General features: G+C 45.0%; 2 protein-coding genes across 14 annotated transcripts in view; one reads left to right on the forward strand and one right to left on the reverse strand.

The window, feature by feature from the left end:
* The window catches only part of cep350 (centrosomal protein 350), an 82,802-nt gene extending 78,628 nt beyond the window's left edge, over window positions 1-4,174 (reverse strand). For all 9 annotated transcript variants that reach the window (XM_017686399.2, XM_037535651.1, XM_037535654.1 and 6 more), the window contains exons 1-2: window positions 4,083-4,174; window positions 2,502-2,588 (exon numbers count right to left, since the gene is read on the reverse strand). The gene's annotated coding sequence lies outside the window, so the exon portion shown is untranslated. The remainder of the gene's footprint in view (window positions 1-2,501; window positions 2,589-4,082) is intronic.
* An 8,733-nt stretch (window positions 4,175-12,907) lies between these two features.
* Window positions 12,908-18,929, forward strand: part of LOC108411859 (voltage-dependent R-type calcium channel subunit alpha-1E) — a 296,188-nt gene continuing 290,166 nt past the window's right edge. For 2 of the 5 annotated variants that reach the window (XM_037535797.1, XM_037535800.1), the window contains exon 1: window positions 12,912-13,333. The gene's annotated coding sequence lies outside the window, so the exon portion shown is untranslated. Of the gene's footprint in view, window positions 13,334-18,929 lie in introns of all 5 variants that reach the window. The other 3 variants (XM_037535798.1, XM_037535799.1, XM_037535801.1) reach the window with 3 other exon arrangements.

An 18,929-nucleotide genomic window follows, 5' to 3' on the forward strand; every position in this document is an offset into this window, starting at 1 on the left:
TCACCGTTTTTGTGATTTCATTAAAATGACATATCCATCTAGTCAGCCTGCAGCAGTTTAGCCCCGCCTACTGATGCCAAAGTTTTAAGGAGTGCTTTCAGCCCAGACGCCTTTCTGAAGAAGGCACGGTCAATCAGAACAGAGCTTATTTACATATATCAGCCTTAAAAAAAACAGCCCGTTTAACACAACGGGATAAAGAGAGGTTGGAAAACAGTCACATAAAATGAATGATGACTACGCAATCACTCAGCGTTACCATGGCAGCAGTGCTGAACAGACGTTAAAGCCTGTAAACGGTGGAAAGGCAGCTCATCTCACCTTTTCTCCTCCGTCTGGCTCTAATAACGAAGCTGAGAGCTGATCAGAGTTAATGATCTTCTCAGAGAAGCTCGTTCTGCTCGTTAGTTGGTGCTGATGATGCAGTGATTCAGTCACGTGACGTTACTGAGTAGGAGGAGCTCATGAGGGTCAGTTCAGGAGCCGGTTCGTCACATTAATGATGGATTTGAGTCACTGACCTAAACCAGTGTGAACCATCGAGTCAGAGAGATCGGATCTGAGCAAAAAATCGGATTTGAGCAACGAGGTAATGTGAGTGTAGCTTATGTGGCTCAGGTCGGATTTGAAAAGATCGGATGTGTCCATGCAGCCCTGAAAACCCCGCGTGAGTCACATTAGGGCAAAAAAATGGATTTGTGCCACTTCAGCCTGGAAAAGAATCATTTAACGCAGGGTAGCCAATCAGAGCAGAGCTTGTTAACATACATCAGTCTTAAAGGCACAGCTCTTTTAAAGGGCCCATATTGTGGAAAACTGAACTTCCTTACCTTTTCGAAAAAGGAACATCATGTAGTACATAAACATTACTCAAGTTCGAAGACACACTGTTCACTCCCACCCACCCTGACCCCACAGTGCCCGTATATAAACACTAAGCTTTTTAAAAAGCCTGCTTTGAATGCACCGTTTCTGTGACGCCACAAAAGCCACCGCATTTACATACATCCACTAATTCAGCTTACAGCAGTTTAGCCCTGCCAATTCATGTTCGAGTTATGAGGAGTTTCAGCCTGGCCTGCTTTTTCAACAAAGCGTAACACATGGCAGCCAATCAGAACAGAGCTCATTTACATATATCAGTATTAGAGGGACAGTACCAAAAACCTGTTTAATTCTAGCTCAAGAGTCGCAACCCAAACATAAAGTACAGCCATTTCGTCCTTTCAGCAAAAATCAAACAACATTTTATGTCCATTTTATTGCAGTAAAGTTTGACCATCTTGGCTGTAAATGTGTGTCAGTATGCAGTGATGTGCTAGAATAGACTAAAAACATAATAAATAGACTAAAAACATAATAGAAATGAAAACACAGCCTCACTTTGCTCTGCTTTAATCTTCAGCTCAGCTATAGCTGCTTTTCTCACATCTCCAGCAGGAAACTTTTCCACAAAAGTAGAGCAGTTTCAACTTTCGATTTTTACAAAGTTGCTTCTCATTGGCTGGCTTTTTGTTTGAATTTTCCCGTTCCACCTTAAATGGTGCAACAGGCACCATTTAAGGTGGAATGGGAGAATTCAAAAAAAGAAGTCGGTGAACAAGAAGTGACTTCAGCGTCGCGACTTTTTAGTGTTTCAGTTTCTCGCTGCAGATTAAACGCATCAGGAAACCAGCTGGACTGATTATAAACACTAATCAGTCCATTCGTCTCCAAATTATCGATGTTCGTCTTAAATCTCTCTCTTTGCCGTTTCATAGCTACTAGCTGGGCGAGACTGTCGTCTGTGTTGCTATGGTGACCAGCCGTCTGCGCTGATCTTCAGGGTGAAAGGGTGAATCAGCAGTTCTACATTAACTCCAGCGTTTAAGACCATTTACTGTTAAACTGTGTTGAAGGATCAGCAGAGCTTTATTTTACTGTAGAGGAGGATTATTTTATTATTACCTACTGATCTGATTCAGCTGTGGAGCCGCGACAGGGCAGTAAATGAGCCACATGTTGCCGAGCCCTGGACTAGGTGATAGAGATAGGCTGGTAAATTACCATGTGAATAATTGAAGAACAAATTTTGGTCCATAAAACCCACACAAAAAGGGAAAATTTGTTATTTTGCTGCATAACTATTACCACTACTAACACCAGCGCAGCAGCAGCAGCACCTGGGGCAGTGGTGGGGTTGGGCGTCAGGCATACCTAATCATTCGTGGGCTTTAAACCCACAACCACACAGCGATGGATCACCTCTCCTACCACAAGGCCACCATTCACGCCACTTCACAAGCGGACCTCAGTGGGGAAAGTTAAAACGTAGAACGGACCCTTTAACGAATCCTGCGCTTCTTTTTAAAGCACTTCCACTTTTGTTTACAGTGACTAAACCCGGCCTGCTTTCTGAACATCACGGAAACCAGGATCCACCCTTTTGTTATTACATTAAACAATAAAAGCCATGCATCATAATTTCAGACATGAGGGAGACAATATTTTGATTTACTCACCTTACGGTGACTCTTCCCAGAGAACCGTGACCCGGCTCTGCCCTCCGGCCTGCTGGACACATCAGGGGCCGGAGACGGGAAGGAACCCTGCAGGACAGGGAACCAAAAGAAATACGGATTAGGCATCACTGGTAGCTGGATAGCCTGAAGCGTCTTGTTTCACAGGGTTAAAACGTGCCAAACCTCTTAATTAACTGTACAAATTAGAGGTGGGTGATATAGCAAAAACATAATTCTGCAAGAAATGTTCATAATACACAACAACAATATTTATGTTCACAGCTGAAATGAAGTCAGAGCGGTTTGGTGTGAAACGCTTTGTTCTAGATAAACTTAGAGCCAGAATCGCTCACAGTGGTGGTGATGGGAACCAGACGTCCACCACTAAAAGCCCCCTCACCGAAAGTTTCCCATCAAGTGGTTATGAATTCATGGTTAAGGGGTAAATGCAAGGCCAAATATTCTCATTTGTTTTCCAGATTTTTCACTACTTTCCATCATCAACATTCAATATAAAAGCTCAGGAGCCTCGTGGAGGTTATCTGGTGGTTCTGGATAGTAAATAAAACGGCTCTATTTGTGTTGTAGTCATGGCGACGCCTGGTTCCTATCACCACCCCTGTAAAGACATCTGAACCATTTCACACCAGACCGCTCTGAATCTCTCTGTTTACATCTCGAAGACTGAATTTTGCTGAAATTTTGGGTGGAGTTCCCCTTCAAGCAGCACGGATGTTCAGTATATGCTCAGGGAAGCATTTTTGTGACATACTTTGAGGTAATTTCTCACGACAACGATGCAGAGTCATATTGCCCAGCCCTGGTCCCAACATTAATCACAACACCGGCAAACAGCCAGCCTAGTGTGGCTCCCTAGTGACCGAATAAAACACCAAAACAAGAGAAATAAAAGTCATCTTGAATTAACCGAGAGCCTCAGAGTAACGAATCACATTAACCAGTGTTTATAACTACCAGCTGCGAGTTTTACTTTCGGATTAATGACTTTACCGCTCGACAACCAAGTTAACAAAGCAGGACGAGTAGTTTAATCACCCGGATAAAGACTTTAGAAACAGTTAGTTCATAAATAAGCCCGAATAAACTCTGTTTATATTCGACCGATGAGTACAGGAAAAAATTAACCTGAAGTTGGCTTCCTGTTCGAATTTTCCCGTTCCACCTTAAATGGGGCAGCAGTTGCATTCGGGCGCCTAAGGCGCCCGAATACAACTGCTGCACCATTTAAGGTGGAACGGGGAAATTCGAAAACAAGAAGCTGGCGAATAGGAAGCTTCGTGTTAACCTGAACATCTACCACACATTTCCCAGGCAACTTACACTTCACATCGCACACAAACTAAAACAACAACAACAAGCAGTTTAATTTCACGGCCGCTGAGTGAAAAACTATCAACTAGTTAGAAGCCAAACGACCAAACTTCGCTGCTAACGGCTACCAGGCTAACCGAGTTAGCGCCGGGTCTGGCTTTCAGTCACTTAACAACCAAATTAACCGAGTTTAACCAGACTGGCCACATATTTAACCACAAAATAGCCGAATTCATTCGCTCTCCTTACCTAAAACCCGCGGTGTGAGGGGCTGGAGGAGTGTTTGTTAGCGTTAGCTTGTCTCTCTGTAATGGAGCCGTTAGCCGCTTCACCATTACACAACAAACACACGGAGGATCTCGCGAGACTTCGCAGCAGCAGGTTTGCTAAGCTAGTGAGGTCCTCTAGCGCCCAGGGCCGGTATGTACAGGCAGGGTCGGCCTTAAAGGGGAATTCCACCGAATTTTCACATTTTCTCAAGAATTCGCCACTTAAATAGGGAGCCCCGCTGGTGACATCCTGTATAAAGAAAAATAATGCGCGGCCGCGACTTAGCAAGGCGTGGGAACGAGATCCTAATACGTGGCCACGACTTAGTAGGCCGTGATCTCGTTCCCACGCCTTGCTAAGTCGTGGCCACGGCTGAATCATCGCATTCCCACGCCTTACTTAGTTGTGGTCACGCATTAGGATCTCATTCCCATGCGTTAATAAGGCGTGGCCATGGGTTGTTTTTATTTATACAGGATGATTAAGTCGTGGCCACGATTTAGTAAGCATCAGGGCAGCTTTTACACCACTGACAGTATACGTGCTCTTAAAGAACGCCGTTCCTATGTGTCTTTAGGCTTGGGTGTAGTGTTCTATACACTCTAAGAAATAGAGGTGATAAACCGTCACTGAGTCAGTTCCCCTCTAGTCACTGGGGTGGGACCCTCAAGGCTCCATCTCAGGACCTTCAGTCAGGGATCATAACTGAACCATAATCCACTGAAATGATCTGTTCTAAGCTGGACTGACTCCACACGCCCCGCCTCGCCTCGCCTCCAGGCTTTTACTCTACTGCTCTGTTTTAAAACATTCGGTTATGAAAAGGAACAAATACCAACTTTTCACCTGGAAGAACTGATTTAAGCTCCACAATCAGACCTTAAAACCACTGCTGGAGTTCAGAGGGAACATCTACACCGTTTGTACCTTGATGAACAGAAAACGTACCTGAACAGAACCTTCATTAATAACCGTGTAGGAAGTTGATCTTCCTTGTGCTCCATACAACACTTTTATGCACCTGTGCTTTATTATATTGTCTTGAAAATTCACTAGGAATCACTTCTAATGTACTGTACTATTTATTTACTATATCTCATGGGGTGGTTGGTTAGTGTAGTGGGTAACATCTCTGCCTTCTCCACTCTAGACTGGGGCTCAATCCCTACCTGGGCAAACACCCTACACTATACCAATAAGGGTCCTTGGGCAAGACTCCTAACACCGCCTTCACCTACCTGTGTAACAATAATCGAATTGTAAGTCACTCTGGATAAGAGCGTCTTCCAAATACCGTAAAATGTAAAATATTTATTTCCACTGTTTCTCCATCCATCCATCCATTTGGGGGGGGGGTGCTGGAGCCTATTCCAGTCTTCGTTCGGAAGGCAGGATACACCCTGGACAGGTCGCCAGTCCATCGCAGGACCACTGTTTCTCAAATTTAAGATTCATTCTTCCACCACTGGACTCGAAAGAGGGGTCAGCTTTGCACACGTGGCTCAGTTGAATGGTGAAGAGTGACAATAAGAGTTAAGACTATTCAGTTCAAGCCATGAATTCCTAAAACCAAGAACAACAGAAACCCAGGAGGATGAAAGTTTGCCTACATTTTTTCTCCTTCTCTCTTTCACACAGAAGTATGTCAATATTTAGACTTAGTATTTCAAAAATAATGACTCGTTTTCTCATTTTGATATGTCAGATTGATGACTTAATCTATGGTAACAACGACTTATTATGTTGAAACATAATTGAAGACATTGAACTCATAACTTTGACCTTTTTTTTGCCCAAGGACTTTATCTCAGTCATCCTCACTACCGTCTACATCCCTCCTCAGGCAGATATCTGATGTGCATTATAGGTTTTGTACGAGATCATTACTGGACTTGAGAACGTCCACCCTGAAGCTGCTTTTATTGTGGTTGGGGACTTTAACAGGGCAAACTTGAAGAAGGTTCAGCCCAAATACAACCAGCACATTAAATTTCATACAATCAAAGACTTAAACAGGCAAAACTAGTGCTCAGATCAGTCTATCAATGGAGTGAGGAGGCCATCTTCACACTTCAGGACTGCTTTGAATCCACAGACTGGATGATGTTCCGTGATGCGGCTGGAACAGACATCAATGAATACACTGACTCCATCACAAGCTACATCAGTAAATGCACTGAAGACATTGTACCAAAAATCAATATCAGATCAATTCCCAACCAGAAGCCCTGGATCATTGCTGAGGTTTGAGCCAAACTAAGAGCTCAGGCTGCCGCCTACAACTCTGGTGACCCGGGTAGCTACAAGAAGGCCAGATACGACCTTCAAAGGACCATCAGGCTGGCCAAAAGAAGCTACAGGGACAGAATGGAATTTATCTTGGCTCTGATCTCAGACGTATGTGGAGTGGCCTGCGCACTGACTACAAAGAAGGTGTGATCTGTGATAGGGGCTCTTCCTCCTTGCTTGCAGATGAACTCAATGCTCATTATGCTCGTTTTGAGGCAACTAACACCTCACCTGCTGAGAAACTCCCAGTAGAGGAGGAGAACTTAGGTTGTAAGATCCTTCAGGGCAGGTAACTTACACAAGGCACCTGGTCTCGATGGCGTCCACAGCTGTGGCCAACCAGCTGGCTGAGGTTTTCACTGATGTCTTTAACCTCTCTTTAAGGCTGTCAGCGATTCCCGAGTGCTTCAAGGAAACCACAATTGTTCCAATCCCCAAGAAATCGTTTGCCACCTGCCTGAATGACTACCGCCCTGTTGCACTGAAATCTACAGTGATGAAGTGCTTCGACCGGCTGGTCAAAGCTCACATCTGCTCAACACTTCCAGCCACCATGGACCCTCACCAATTTGCATACCGCTCCAATAGATCCACAGACGACGCCATTGCACTAAAAACACACTGCTCTCAGACACCTGGACAGAAAGAACACGTATGTACGAATGCTGTTCATAGATTACAGCTCAGCATTCAACACTATCATCACTGCCAAACTCATTCCTAACTGGACTTCCTGATGAGCAGAACCTGGGTGGTGAAAGTTGGGAACAGCTTCTCCTCCACACTGACTCTGAGCACAGGGGCTCCCCAGGGATGTGTGCTCAGTCCCCTCCTGTACTCCCTGTATACACATGACTGTGTAGCCAAACACACGTCTAACATCATCTTCAAGTTTGCAGATGACACCACCATCCTGGGCCTCATCACTGATGGAGATGAAACGGCCTACAGAGACGAGGTCAGCGCTCCGTCAGAGTGGTGCCATGACAACAATGTCTGTCTCAACATCAGCAGAACATAGGAGATGATCATGGACTACAGGGGTGGTCACTTTCCCCTATTCATCACTGGAGCCGATGTGGAGAGAGTCAGCAGAGTGAAGTTCCTCAGCGTACACCTCACTGATGACCTCACCTGGACCCACCACACCAAAACTATTGGGAGATCTCTTCATCCTGCGTAGGCTCAGGATGTTTGGTCTACCTCCTCAGATCCTCACCAATTTCTACAGATGCACCTTAGAGAGCTTCCTCACAAGCTGCATCACTGTCTGGTACAGCAGCTGCACCGCCTGCGACTGCAAGGCCCTTAGAGGAGTGGTGAGGACGGCAGAAGCCATCATAGGCAACAAACTACCAGCCTTACAGGACGTCTACTAGTCCAGCTGCCTCAGGAAGATCAAAGAGATCCAGTCAGACAGAAGCCACCCAGCACATGGCCTGTTCACCATCCTGCCATCAGGCAGGAGATTCCACAGCATCCAGGCCAGAACAACCCAGTTAATGGGTCCGTCCCGAACTACCATTTCACTCAGTCACTCTGTCAGTGTTGTTATTATATCATATCATCTCTGCTATGGACAATAACACCTCAACACTAAGCCACTTTAAAAAACAATAATAGTCACATAAGCCACTTTAAAACACGTATTTCTCTATATTTTGTGTATATTTAATATATTTCAATTTGTTTCTTATATTTTACTTTTACTTATTTGCATTCTGTGGAGTATCAGAGCCTCACCACAAGCATTTCAGTGCATAAATGTCCTGATAAATGACAAATAAACTTGAAACGGGTGTCCATAAATTTCTTCTCTCAAATGAGGTATTAACAGTAAGTTAGCGCTCAGCTAAAGCTGCTACAAATGAATCATTTTGGCAAAATAGAAATTAAAAAACATGCAGTTAAAGCTCTTGTGTGTCAGTTTGAGTTTGGCAGTTAATATAACCCTGTAAAGCCTTCAGTCGAGTTCCTGAAGTCCTAACCAATGGGAGAGCAGCTTGGCTGCATCTATCAGTGTGTCCCAATTCAGGGGCTGGATCCTTCGAAGGGCGCGGTCTATGAAGGCGTATCCTCGAAGGCTGCTTAGACGCTGTGTCATGAAACACCGCTACTGTCAAGTTCTTTTGAAGTTCTTTAAAGGTGGAACCACAAACTTTAATTAATAGTGGTTTACTTTTTGATTTATTAGAGCTGGAGATGCTTCACAGCCGGCTACTGATCAGATTAACATTTGTATCGTTATTTATTTGCCTCAATTTAAACCCAACACATATTTATACACACACACGCCACTTTATTAGGTACACCTTGCTAGTAAAAGGTTAGACCCCCTTTTGCCTTCAGAACTGTCTTAATTCTTCGTGTCAGACTTTCGACAAGGTGTTGGAAACGTTCCTCAGAGATTCTGGTTGGTTATTTGAGTTCCTGCTGCCTTTCTATCATCTGGAACCAGTCTGCCCATTCTCCTCTGACCTCTCACATCAACAAGGCGTTTTCGTCCACACAACTGACCGCTCACTGGATGTTTCCTCTTTATCGGACCGTTCTCTGTAAACCCTAGAGATGGTTGTGTGTGAAAATCCCAGCAGATCAGCAGTTTCTGAAATACTCAGACCAGCCCGTCTGGCACCAACAACCACGCCACGTTCAAAGTCCCTTAAATCCCCTTTCTTCCCCGTTCTGATGCTCGGTCTGCACTTCAGCAGGTTGTCTTGACCACCTCTACATGCCTGAATGCAGTGAGCTGCGGCCGTGTGATTGGTTGATTAGCTATTTGTGTTAACAAGCAGCTGAACAACTGAACAAAACCTTGCATCTCCAAAATGGTAACTTTACAGGAGAAGGAAAAAACCTGCTTTACTTATAATGTAACTAAAGTTTTTCACCACTCATTAAATTTACACACCACATGAAGAACAACAGTAGTTTTCAAATTATGTCAAAAACCAAAAAACAACAAAACTGGAGAAACAAGGTTTTCTTCCCGACAGCAGCGATTAACTTATACTCAAAGGTGTCTCTTCAGCCGCCGTTCGCTCCCCTGCTGAAGCCACCATGTTCTCGAATCCTCGCTGGCACGCAATGAACCTCGGGTTGTGTTGGCTGGCGAAGGATCCACCCATTGTGTCCTTTGTTGCCATGAAGAATAAGGACACATTTCTCGGCTGTGTATGAAGGAGACTTCGAAATGGGGCCGACTAGTCGCGCCGCTGTGATGCAGTCGGCCTCTGAAGGATGCAGCCCCTGAGTTGGGACACACTGTATGTAAACACCACAGAGAAAACAATCCTGATTGGTTCGTTTTCTATTGAGTGTTTCAAGATTTTAACTCTTTTTCAGCCAAAATGCAACAATGAGAGTATCAGTACAATACTACTCAATACTGGACCACAAAGGCCTTAACAGGCCTTAAGAGCATGTATCCACCCGGTTTCAGTGTGCAGAGTCTTTGCTGTGTTATCTCTATTTAGACCATCTTGTCTGGGTTTAAGGTTAAGTGTAAAGATTACAGATACTGTAGGTTTGGGTGTCTAATTTAATCTGTAATTATCTGCCAACAGTACCACATGGTAGCTATAAATCCAAGCAGGATCTGATTTAAACTCAGTATTTTATGCCAGAGTATTTGTTAATATTCACTCCTACTATTCCTGGATAAATGTCAGAGACTGGAGCTGGCCATCACACAGTCCAGAGCAGATTGCCTCTATTTCTGTCTGTTTTCATTTCACTACTGTCTCGTGGGCTGCTCTGGTTGGGTGTTTGAGAAAAATAGAACTAAAGTACTGCATAAATATCATTAAAATGCTCTAGAATGAAGGAGAACAGCAGTGTAAATAATACAGTTTGGGTGTAAATACTTAGTGTATCAGGTAAAGGGCCCACATCCTACATTTACATGTCCACATATGACATTTCTTTGTTTTAATGTACCAAAACAGTCATGATTCATTTCTACATGAGAAAATGAGGCTCCTAACAACCACCTGAAAGACCTGGTCGAAACCCAAAACTGGCCCCATCAGATAAACAGCGCTGAAAGCTTCCATCTCTGAGAGAGAGGAGAGGAGGCTTCAGGTCTGAAAACATCCACAGGTGTTTCTGTCCATCCTCCCACTGTGAGGAGATCTGAGGTCTGAAAGGACGTGTAGCTGATCAAGAAGAACCTCACTGAGAAAAGGAGAAGGACACATCAAACAAAGAAGCTGGACGATGGACTGACCGCCCCAGACTCCAGACCTCAGCACCACTGAATGGGTTTGATTAGGTCAGATCATCAACCAGCTTCTCATACTGAGCTTTGGAGGCGTGTCTGCAGATTCTCTGAGGAGCTGAAAGTGAGGATCCTGAGAAGAACGGAAGCTGGAATGAAGGGAGTGACGCACTGACTGAACACAGCTGAGAGGAGATTAGTTATTAGGGCTTTGATGTCATTTTCTGGAGATTAAATAAATAAAGGGTGGTCTCTGACTTTTGCACAGTTCTGTAAATGCAGAACCCATTGCTGTGGTGTTGTGTGAAGGCACTGAAGAATTTTTAACCCTCTACAGTCTGAGGCCATTTTCTTGATTTGTTCATATCTTCTTAAACTCTCCTCTAAAGGTTCTTCATAGAACCTGATCCTCATCTGTTTCATATCTAAACGCTCCGTTATCTTCATCACTACTTTTCAAACCCGCTGCAGCAGCTTCATCAGCTGTAAACTCTCTGACGCCGTTTCACACGAGTCTCCGATGTGGACTGAAAGAAGAATGAAGGGTTTCCGGCGTGACGGTCAGTCCCTAGTGAATTCCTGAGTGTCCGTCGGTCAGTTTCACACAGAATGTAGACGGACACACAAATCCAGCAGCTCCACACGGCGAGAGGCAGATGATGTGTATCTCAACCCCTCTTCATAGGCTCATAACTCCGGCTGTGAGTCTCGTAGGACCTCTTGATGAGGTGGAATGGAAAGGGCGGCTCTACAGATTCAGGAAGGGTTTGAACTGGATTTCTGAGCTGGATCATCACAAAGACACAGATAATTTGATGCACAGGTGAGTTTGTGGACTCCAGAGCAAAAGCCAGTTTCCAGTGATTTGTGACCTTTAATGTTTTATTTGCACACATTATGACACAGACGTTGGCATGTCATTGACAGCTTTACAGGCTTGGTGTTTTGTGTTGCCATGGTAACAGCAAATGCACTGGCTGGTGATACGGCACAAGTAACATGGCTGAGTTTACCGTATTCATGACTTTGCGAGTTGTGTAAGGGCAGCGTCCTCGTGACGAATCTGGAAACTCACATGTTCGCGAGGATCATTGTTATTGGTTTCTGTGGTCGGTGGAGAGAGCTGACCCATCGAGCGGGGGGCCGTGTATGGTCCCTAGGGGGCATCCCAGCATGGTTACCAGCATGTGATAATCCATTAGGTTTATGTGTAAATAATTAATCAGTTAAAGTGCCAGTGTTCTTGTTAATGTAGTTTTTGTATCTCAGAAATAATGGTGCTAAACCGTCTCTGGGTCAGTTCCCCTCTAGTCACTGGGGTGAGACCCTCAAGGCTCCATCTCAGTGCCTTTAGTCAGAGAACATAACTGAACCATAATCCACTGAAATGATCTGTTCTAAGCTGGACTGACTCCACACGCCCCGCCTCGCCTCCAGGCTTTTATTCTACTGCTCTGTTTTAAAACATTCGGTTATGAAAAGCTACAACAGCACCGCTGTGTCTGATCCACTCGTACCAGCACAACACACACTAACACACCACCACCACGTCAGTGTTACTGCAGTGCTGAGAATGACCCACCACTCAAATAGTACTTGCTCTGTGAGGGTCCATGGGGGTCCAGACCACTGATGAACAGGGTAAAAGGGGGCTAACAAAGTATCAGAGATACAGATGGACTACAGCAGTTTAGCTCCACCCACTCACACTGACGTTATAAAGAGTGTTTCAGCTTTGACTGAGGCCCAGCCAATCAGAACAGAGCTCATTTAAACACAGCCTATCAGTCTGTTCAATGAGGTCATGTAAAAATTAATTTTTGGCCCAAAAACAAAACAAAACAACTACAACACAGATATAGACACTTTATTTACCATCCAGAACCACCAGAGAACCTACACGAGTCTTCTGAGTTTATATGGAATGTTGATGATGGAAAACAGTGGAAAATCTGGAATAATGAGTTTTCTTTGGGGACTATTTTGCCGCACAGCGCCCTGCATGTCTCCCTCCACCATGGATGGAGTTGAAGTTCTCTAAACTCTCATAAAACAGCGTCTCAGTCATCAGGCAGTGAATTCAGAACCAGTTCATGTAGGAACTTTCTGTAGGAGCTTTTAGAGGGACGTCTGGTTCCCATCACCACCACTGTGAGCGGTTCTGATTCTAGAACAGAGCGTTTCACACCAAACCGCTCTGAACCGCTCGGTTTACATCATAACCAGCTAATTATTGTTATTAGTTGATTAAAATGTAGAAAAATTGTTGGAGTTTATCCTTTAATTTAGAACTTTAGAGGACACAACCCAGCACTGAGGCAGATATTAGGGTTTATTTTTGAATGGAATACTATAGCAACAAACACTAATGCACCTCAACAGGTCTTATTATTATTATTATTATTATTATTATTATTGAATCCCCAGACCCTCGGCTCTGTGGTGCTGGGTGGTCCAGTGAGGCTGCTGATCTGCTCCAGGCTGTGAAGCTGATAGGCTGATTAAGCTCGCGGCTGAAGTGCTCGTGCCCGCGCCAAGCGTCCCTCCCTCGCGCTGCTTCACTCTCCGAGGTGCAGCCGCGCGAGCTGCTCACTTTTAGTGTCACACCGAAAGCAGGAGGCGGGAGCTGCAGCACGGCGGGAGTCAGACGGAGTTTCTGCTGGGCTGAGAATATTCCTGCCGCCCGAGGAGCGCGAGATGGAGCCGAGGACGCCGCGCGCAGGTAAAAAGCAGGAGCGTGTCTGAGCTCCGCATTCCTCCGGGCCCGGGTCGGGTCCGGGTCCGGGTCGGGTCCGCGGAATCCTCAGACGGCTCCGTGTTGCCCTTTCAGCCTCACGATGCGCCGCGCTTGTGCCTTTACCGTCACCGGGCTCCGCTGAAGCTGAAGCTGCGGGTTTGGGCTCCGGTTCCGCTCTGAACGCAGCAGCGATCAGCGGTCTCAGGGCTGAGGCTTCAGGACCCGAGATCTGGGCTTTGATCACCTGTAGGTCGTAACCACCGGGGGCTGGTGACCAGCGGATCCCCGTGTCGGTGGCTGAAGCGCCAGTGTCCGTATGGATTCATCAGATTCCCGAATGTCTGAACCGCTTATCCCTCAGGTTTCAGCTCAGACGACCTCGCCGGGCAGCTGATTGTGTCGGTCATCCGCTGCATCGGTATCTGCTCTGTTAGCCTCAGAGTTTCCTGTGTGCCCCTGTGTTTACCGCAGCTGTGACTCAGACGCTGCCTTTATTCAAGTTTCTCTGGTGTGAGCTTTCAGAAGTTCTTCTGTGTCTGAGCTGTTGGGCGTCAGGACTGTGTACAGCTGTGCCGGTGGCCTCTGTGTGTATCTGTGTCCTCAGCTTTTATCGTCACATTTGTAGCTGTTCATCACCAGGTTCCTCTGAAACGGTGGGCTTGCTCTTCACGCATTCACAGCCAGCCTTCTCTGTGCCTGGACTTTCACACCTGAGATCTGAGCTCTAATCACCTGTAGCTCTTAATCACCTGTAGCTCTTGATCACCTGTACCTCTTAATCACCCATGGCTGTTAATCACCTGTAGCTCTTGATCACCTGTAGCTCTTGATCACCTGTACCTCTTAATCACCCATGGCTGTTAATCACCTGTAGCTCTTGATCACCTGTAGCTCTTGATCACCTGTAGCTCTTGATCACCTGTACCTCTTAATCACCCATGGCTGTTAATCACCTGTAGCTCTTGATCACCTGTAGCTCTTGATCACCTGTAGCTCTTAATCACCTGTAGCTCTTGATCACCTGTACCTCTTAATCACCCATGGCTGTTAATCACCTGTAGCTCTTGATCACCTGTAGCTCTTGATCACCTGTACCTCTTAATCACCCATGGCTGTTAATCACCTGTAGCTCTTGATCACCTGTAGCTCTTGATCACCTGTAGCTCTTGATCACCTGTACCTCTTAATCACCCATGGCTGTTAATCACCTGTAGCTCTTGATCACCTGTAGCTCTTGATCACCTGTAGCTCTTAATCACCTGTAGCTCTTGATCACCTGTACCTCTTAATCACCCATGGCTGTTAATCACCTGTAACTCTTAATCACCTGTACCTCTTAATCACCCATGGCTGTTAATCGCCTGTAGCTCTTGATCACCTGTAGCTCTTGATCACCTGTAACTCTTGATCACCTGTAGCTCTTAATCACCTGTAGCTCTTAATTACCCATGGCTGTTAATCACCTGTAGCTCTTGATCACCTGTAGCTCTTGATCACCTGTAGCTCTTAATCACCCATGGCTGTTAATCACCTGTAGCTCTTGATCACCTGTAACTCTCGATCACCTGTACCTCTTAATCACCTGTAGCTCTTAATTACCCGTGGCTGTTAATAACCTGTAGCTCTTGATCACCTGTAACTCTCGATCACCTGTACCTCTTAATCACCTGTAGCTCTTAATTACCCGTGGCTGTTAATCACCTGTAGCTCTTGATCACCTGTACCTCTTAATCACCTGTAGCTCTTAATTACCCGTGGCTGTTAATCACCTGTAGCTCTTGATCACCTGTAGCTCTTGATCACCTGTAGCTCTTGATCACCTGTAGCTCTTAATCACCTGTAGCTCTTAATCACCTGTGGCTGTTAATCACCTGTAGCTCTTGATCACCTGTAGCTCTTGATCACCTGTGGCTGTTAATCACCTGTAGCTCTTGATCACCTGTAGCTCTTAATCACCTGTAGCTCTTGATCACCTGTAGCTCTTGATCACCTGTGGCTGTTAATCACCTGTAGCTCTTGATCACCTGTGGCTGTTACTCACCTGTAGCTCTTGATCACCTGTAGCTCTTGATCACCTGTAGCTCTTAATCACCTGTAGCTCTTAATTACCCATGGCTGTTAATCACCTGTAGCTCTTGATCACCTGTAGCTCTTGATCACCTGTAGCTCTTGATCACCTGTAGCTCTTAATCACCCATGGCTGTTAATCACCTGTAGCTCTTGATCACCTGTAACTCTCGATCACCTGTACCTCTTAATCACCTGTAGCTCTTAATTACCCGTGGCTGTTAATAACCTGTAGCTCTTGATCACCTGTAACTCTCGATCACCTGTACCTCTTAATCACCTGTAGCTCTTAATTACCCGTGGCTGTTAATCACCTGTAGCTCTTGATCACCTGTAGCTCTTGATCACCTGTAGCTCTTAATCACCTGTGGCTGTTAATCACCTGTGGCTGTTAATCACCTGTAGCTCTTGATCACCTGTAGCTCTTGATCACCTGTGGCTGTTAATCACCTGTAGCTCTTGATCACCTGTAGCTCTTAATCACCTGTAGCTCTTGATCACCTGTACCTCTTAATCACCCATGGCTGTTAATCACCTGTAGCTCTTGATCACCTGTAGCTCTTGATCACCTGTAGCTCTTAATCACCTGTAGCTCTTGATCACCTGTACCTCTTAATCACCCATGGCTGTTAATCACCTGTAGCTCTTGATCACCTGTAGCTCTTGATCACCTGTAACTCTTGATCACCTGTAGCTCTTAATCACCTGTAGCTCTTAATTACCCATGGCTGTTAATCACCTGTAGCTCTTGATCACCTGTAGCTCTTAATCACCCATGGCTGTTAATCACCTGTAGCTCTTGATCACCTGTAACTCTCGATCACCTGTACCTCTTAATCACCTGTAGCTCTTAATTACCCGTGGCTGTTAATAACCTGTAGCTCTTGATCACCTGTAACTCTCGATCACCTGTACCTCTTAATCACCTGTAGCTCTTAATTACCCGTGGCTGTTAATCACCTGTAGCTCTTGATCGCTTGTAGCTCTTGATCACCTGTAGCTCTTAATCACCTGTAGCTCTTAATCACCTGTGGCTGTTAATCACCTGTAGCTCTTGATCACCTGTAGCTCTTGATCACCTGTGGCTGTTAATCACCTGTAGCTCTTGATCACCTGTAGCTCTTGATCACCTGTAGCTCTTAATTACCCATGGCTGTTAATCACCTGTAGCTCTTAATTACACATGGCTGTTAATCACCTGTAGCTCTTAATTACCCATGGCTGTTAATCACCTGTAGCTCTTGATCACCTGTACCTCTTAATCACCTGTAGTTCTTAATTACCCATGGCTGTTAATCACCTGTAGCTCTTGATCACCTGTAGCTCTTGATCACCTGTACCTCTTAATCACCTGTAGTTCTTAATTACCCGTGGTTGTTAATCACCTGTAACTGTTAATCACCTGTAGCTCTTAATCAGCTGTAGCTCTTAATTAGCTGTAGCTCTTAATCATCTGTAGCCCTAAATCACCCATGGCTGTTAATCACCTGTGGCTCTAAATTACCTGTGGTTGTTAATCACCTGTGGCTCTAAATTACCTGTGGCTGTTAATCACCTGTAGCTCTAAATTACCTGTTTCTGTTAATCACATGTGGCTCTAAATTACCTGTGGCTGTTAATCACCTGTAGCTCTAAATTACCTGTGGCTATTAATCACCTGTGGCTCTAAATCGCCTGTTGCTGTTAATCACCTGTGGCTGTTAATCACCTGTAGCTCTAAATCACCTATGGCTGTTAATCACCTGTGGCTGTTATTCATCTGTGGCTGTTAATCATCTGTAGCTCTAAATTACCTGTGGCTGTTAATTACCTGTGGCTCCAAATCACCTATGGCTGTTAATCACCTGTGGCTGTTAATCATCTGTGGCTGCTAATCATCTGTAGCTCTAAATCACCTGTGGCTATAAATTACCTGTGGCTGTTAATCACCTGTGGCTCTAACCCACCTGTGGCTGTTAATCACCTGTGGCTCTAAACCACCTGTGGCTGTTAATCACCTGTAGCTCTAAATCACCTGTGGCTGCTAATCATCTGTAGCTCTAAATCACCTGTGGCTCTTAATCAACTGTGGCTATAAATTACCTGTGGCTGTTAATCACCTGTGGCTCTAAACCACCTGTGGCTGTTAATCACCTGTAGCTCTAAATCACCCGTGGCTGTTAATCACCTGTGGCTGTAAAAAACCCATAGCTGTTACTCACCTATAACTCTTAATTAATTGGATGTTAGTCACCTGTAACTGCTAATCACCCGTGGCTAAGCAGCTGTATATTCTTTGCATATCATAATATTTCTATATGACTGTGTTTACCTCTTCTATAACCGTGATTTTAGCCTCAGACGCATCTATGTCTGAAATTCATCTTTCCAGTTTTTCCATATCTGGTCTTTCACCACATTTATAAACATTCTGCTGTACGTAAAGCTGGTAATCATCAGGTTTCTCTATAACTGCACCCGTGTCTCTATATCTGTCCTTGTAGCCTCTACTGTGTCTTCTATAACCGCGTCCTCAGAGACTTCTCTGTTTGTAATTTAACTTCAAGTTCCTCAGTATCTCTAATCTGCTCTCTAAGCCTCAGATTCCACCCTGTTTATGGTTTTACCATCATACTGGAAGCTGCTTATCACCAAATTCCTCTGAAAATGTTAGTTTAGTTTCCTTTTTATGCAAATATGTGGATTTTCATACCTGAGATCTGGGCTTTTATCACCTGTAGCTGTTTATTCTCAGATTTTATTATATATATATATATATATATATATATATATATATATATATATATATATATATATATATATATATATATATATATATATATAATTATGTATAAGTAATAATTACAGATATTGCACAGAACTAGTGTGTGTATTGCACTTGTACCGTTCTATCAGCAGCAGATACTGCACATTAATTAGAGGTAGGATAAGATACAGGTCTATGTGGTGTGTTCGTGAGAGAGTGCACTGTGATAGAGTGAGGTGTGAACCCATAGTGTGTTTATGATGGAGAGTGTCTGAGTCTCTGCTTGGGGAGGTTTTGTTTGTAGAGCTGAACAGCCGTGGGGAGAAAGGTATCTCTCTTTTCTGCATCGCAGGTGGAGAAGCCTGTCACTGAAGGAGCTGCCCAGTGCTGCAGCTGCCTCCTGTAGTGGGTGAGAGGGGTTGTCCATTATGGATGCAAGCTTGGCCAACATCCTCCTCTCCTCCACCTCCCCCACTGGGTCCAGCGCACAGCCCAGGACAGAACTAGGCTTCCTGGCTTGTCCAGTTTCTTCCTGTCTGCTGCTGTAATGCCACCTCCCCAGCAGACAATGCCAGAGAAGATGGCTGATGCCACCACAGAGTCATAAAATACTCTGTATTCCAAAGGACCGGAGCCTCCTCTGGCCTTTCTTATACAGGGTGTGTGTGTTGTCAGACCAGTCCAGTTTGTTGTTTAGATGAACACCCAGGTACTTGTAGGTCCTGACAATCTCAATGTCTCTTCCCTGGATGTTCACTGGAGTGGGTG

This window comes from Pygocentrus nattereri, chromosome 28 (assembly GCF_015220715.1).
Source record: "Pygocentrus nattereri isolate fPygNat1 chromosome 28, fPygNat1.pri, whole genome shotgun sequence".
Taxonomy (NCBI): domain Eukaryota; kingdom Metazoa; phylum Chordata; class Actinopteri; order Characiformes; family Serrasalmidae; genus Pygocentrus; species Pygocentrus nattereri.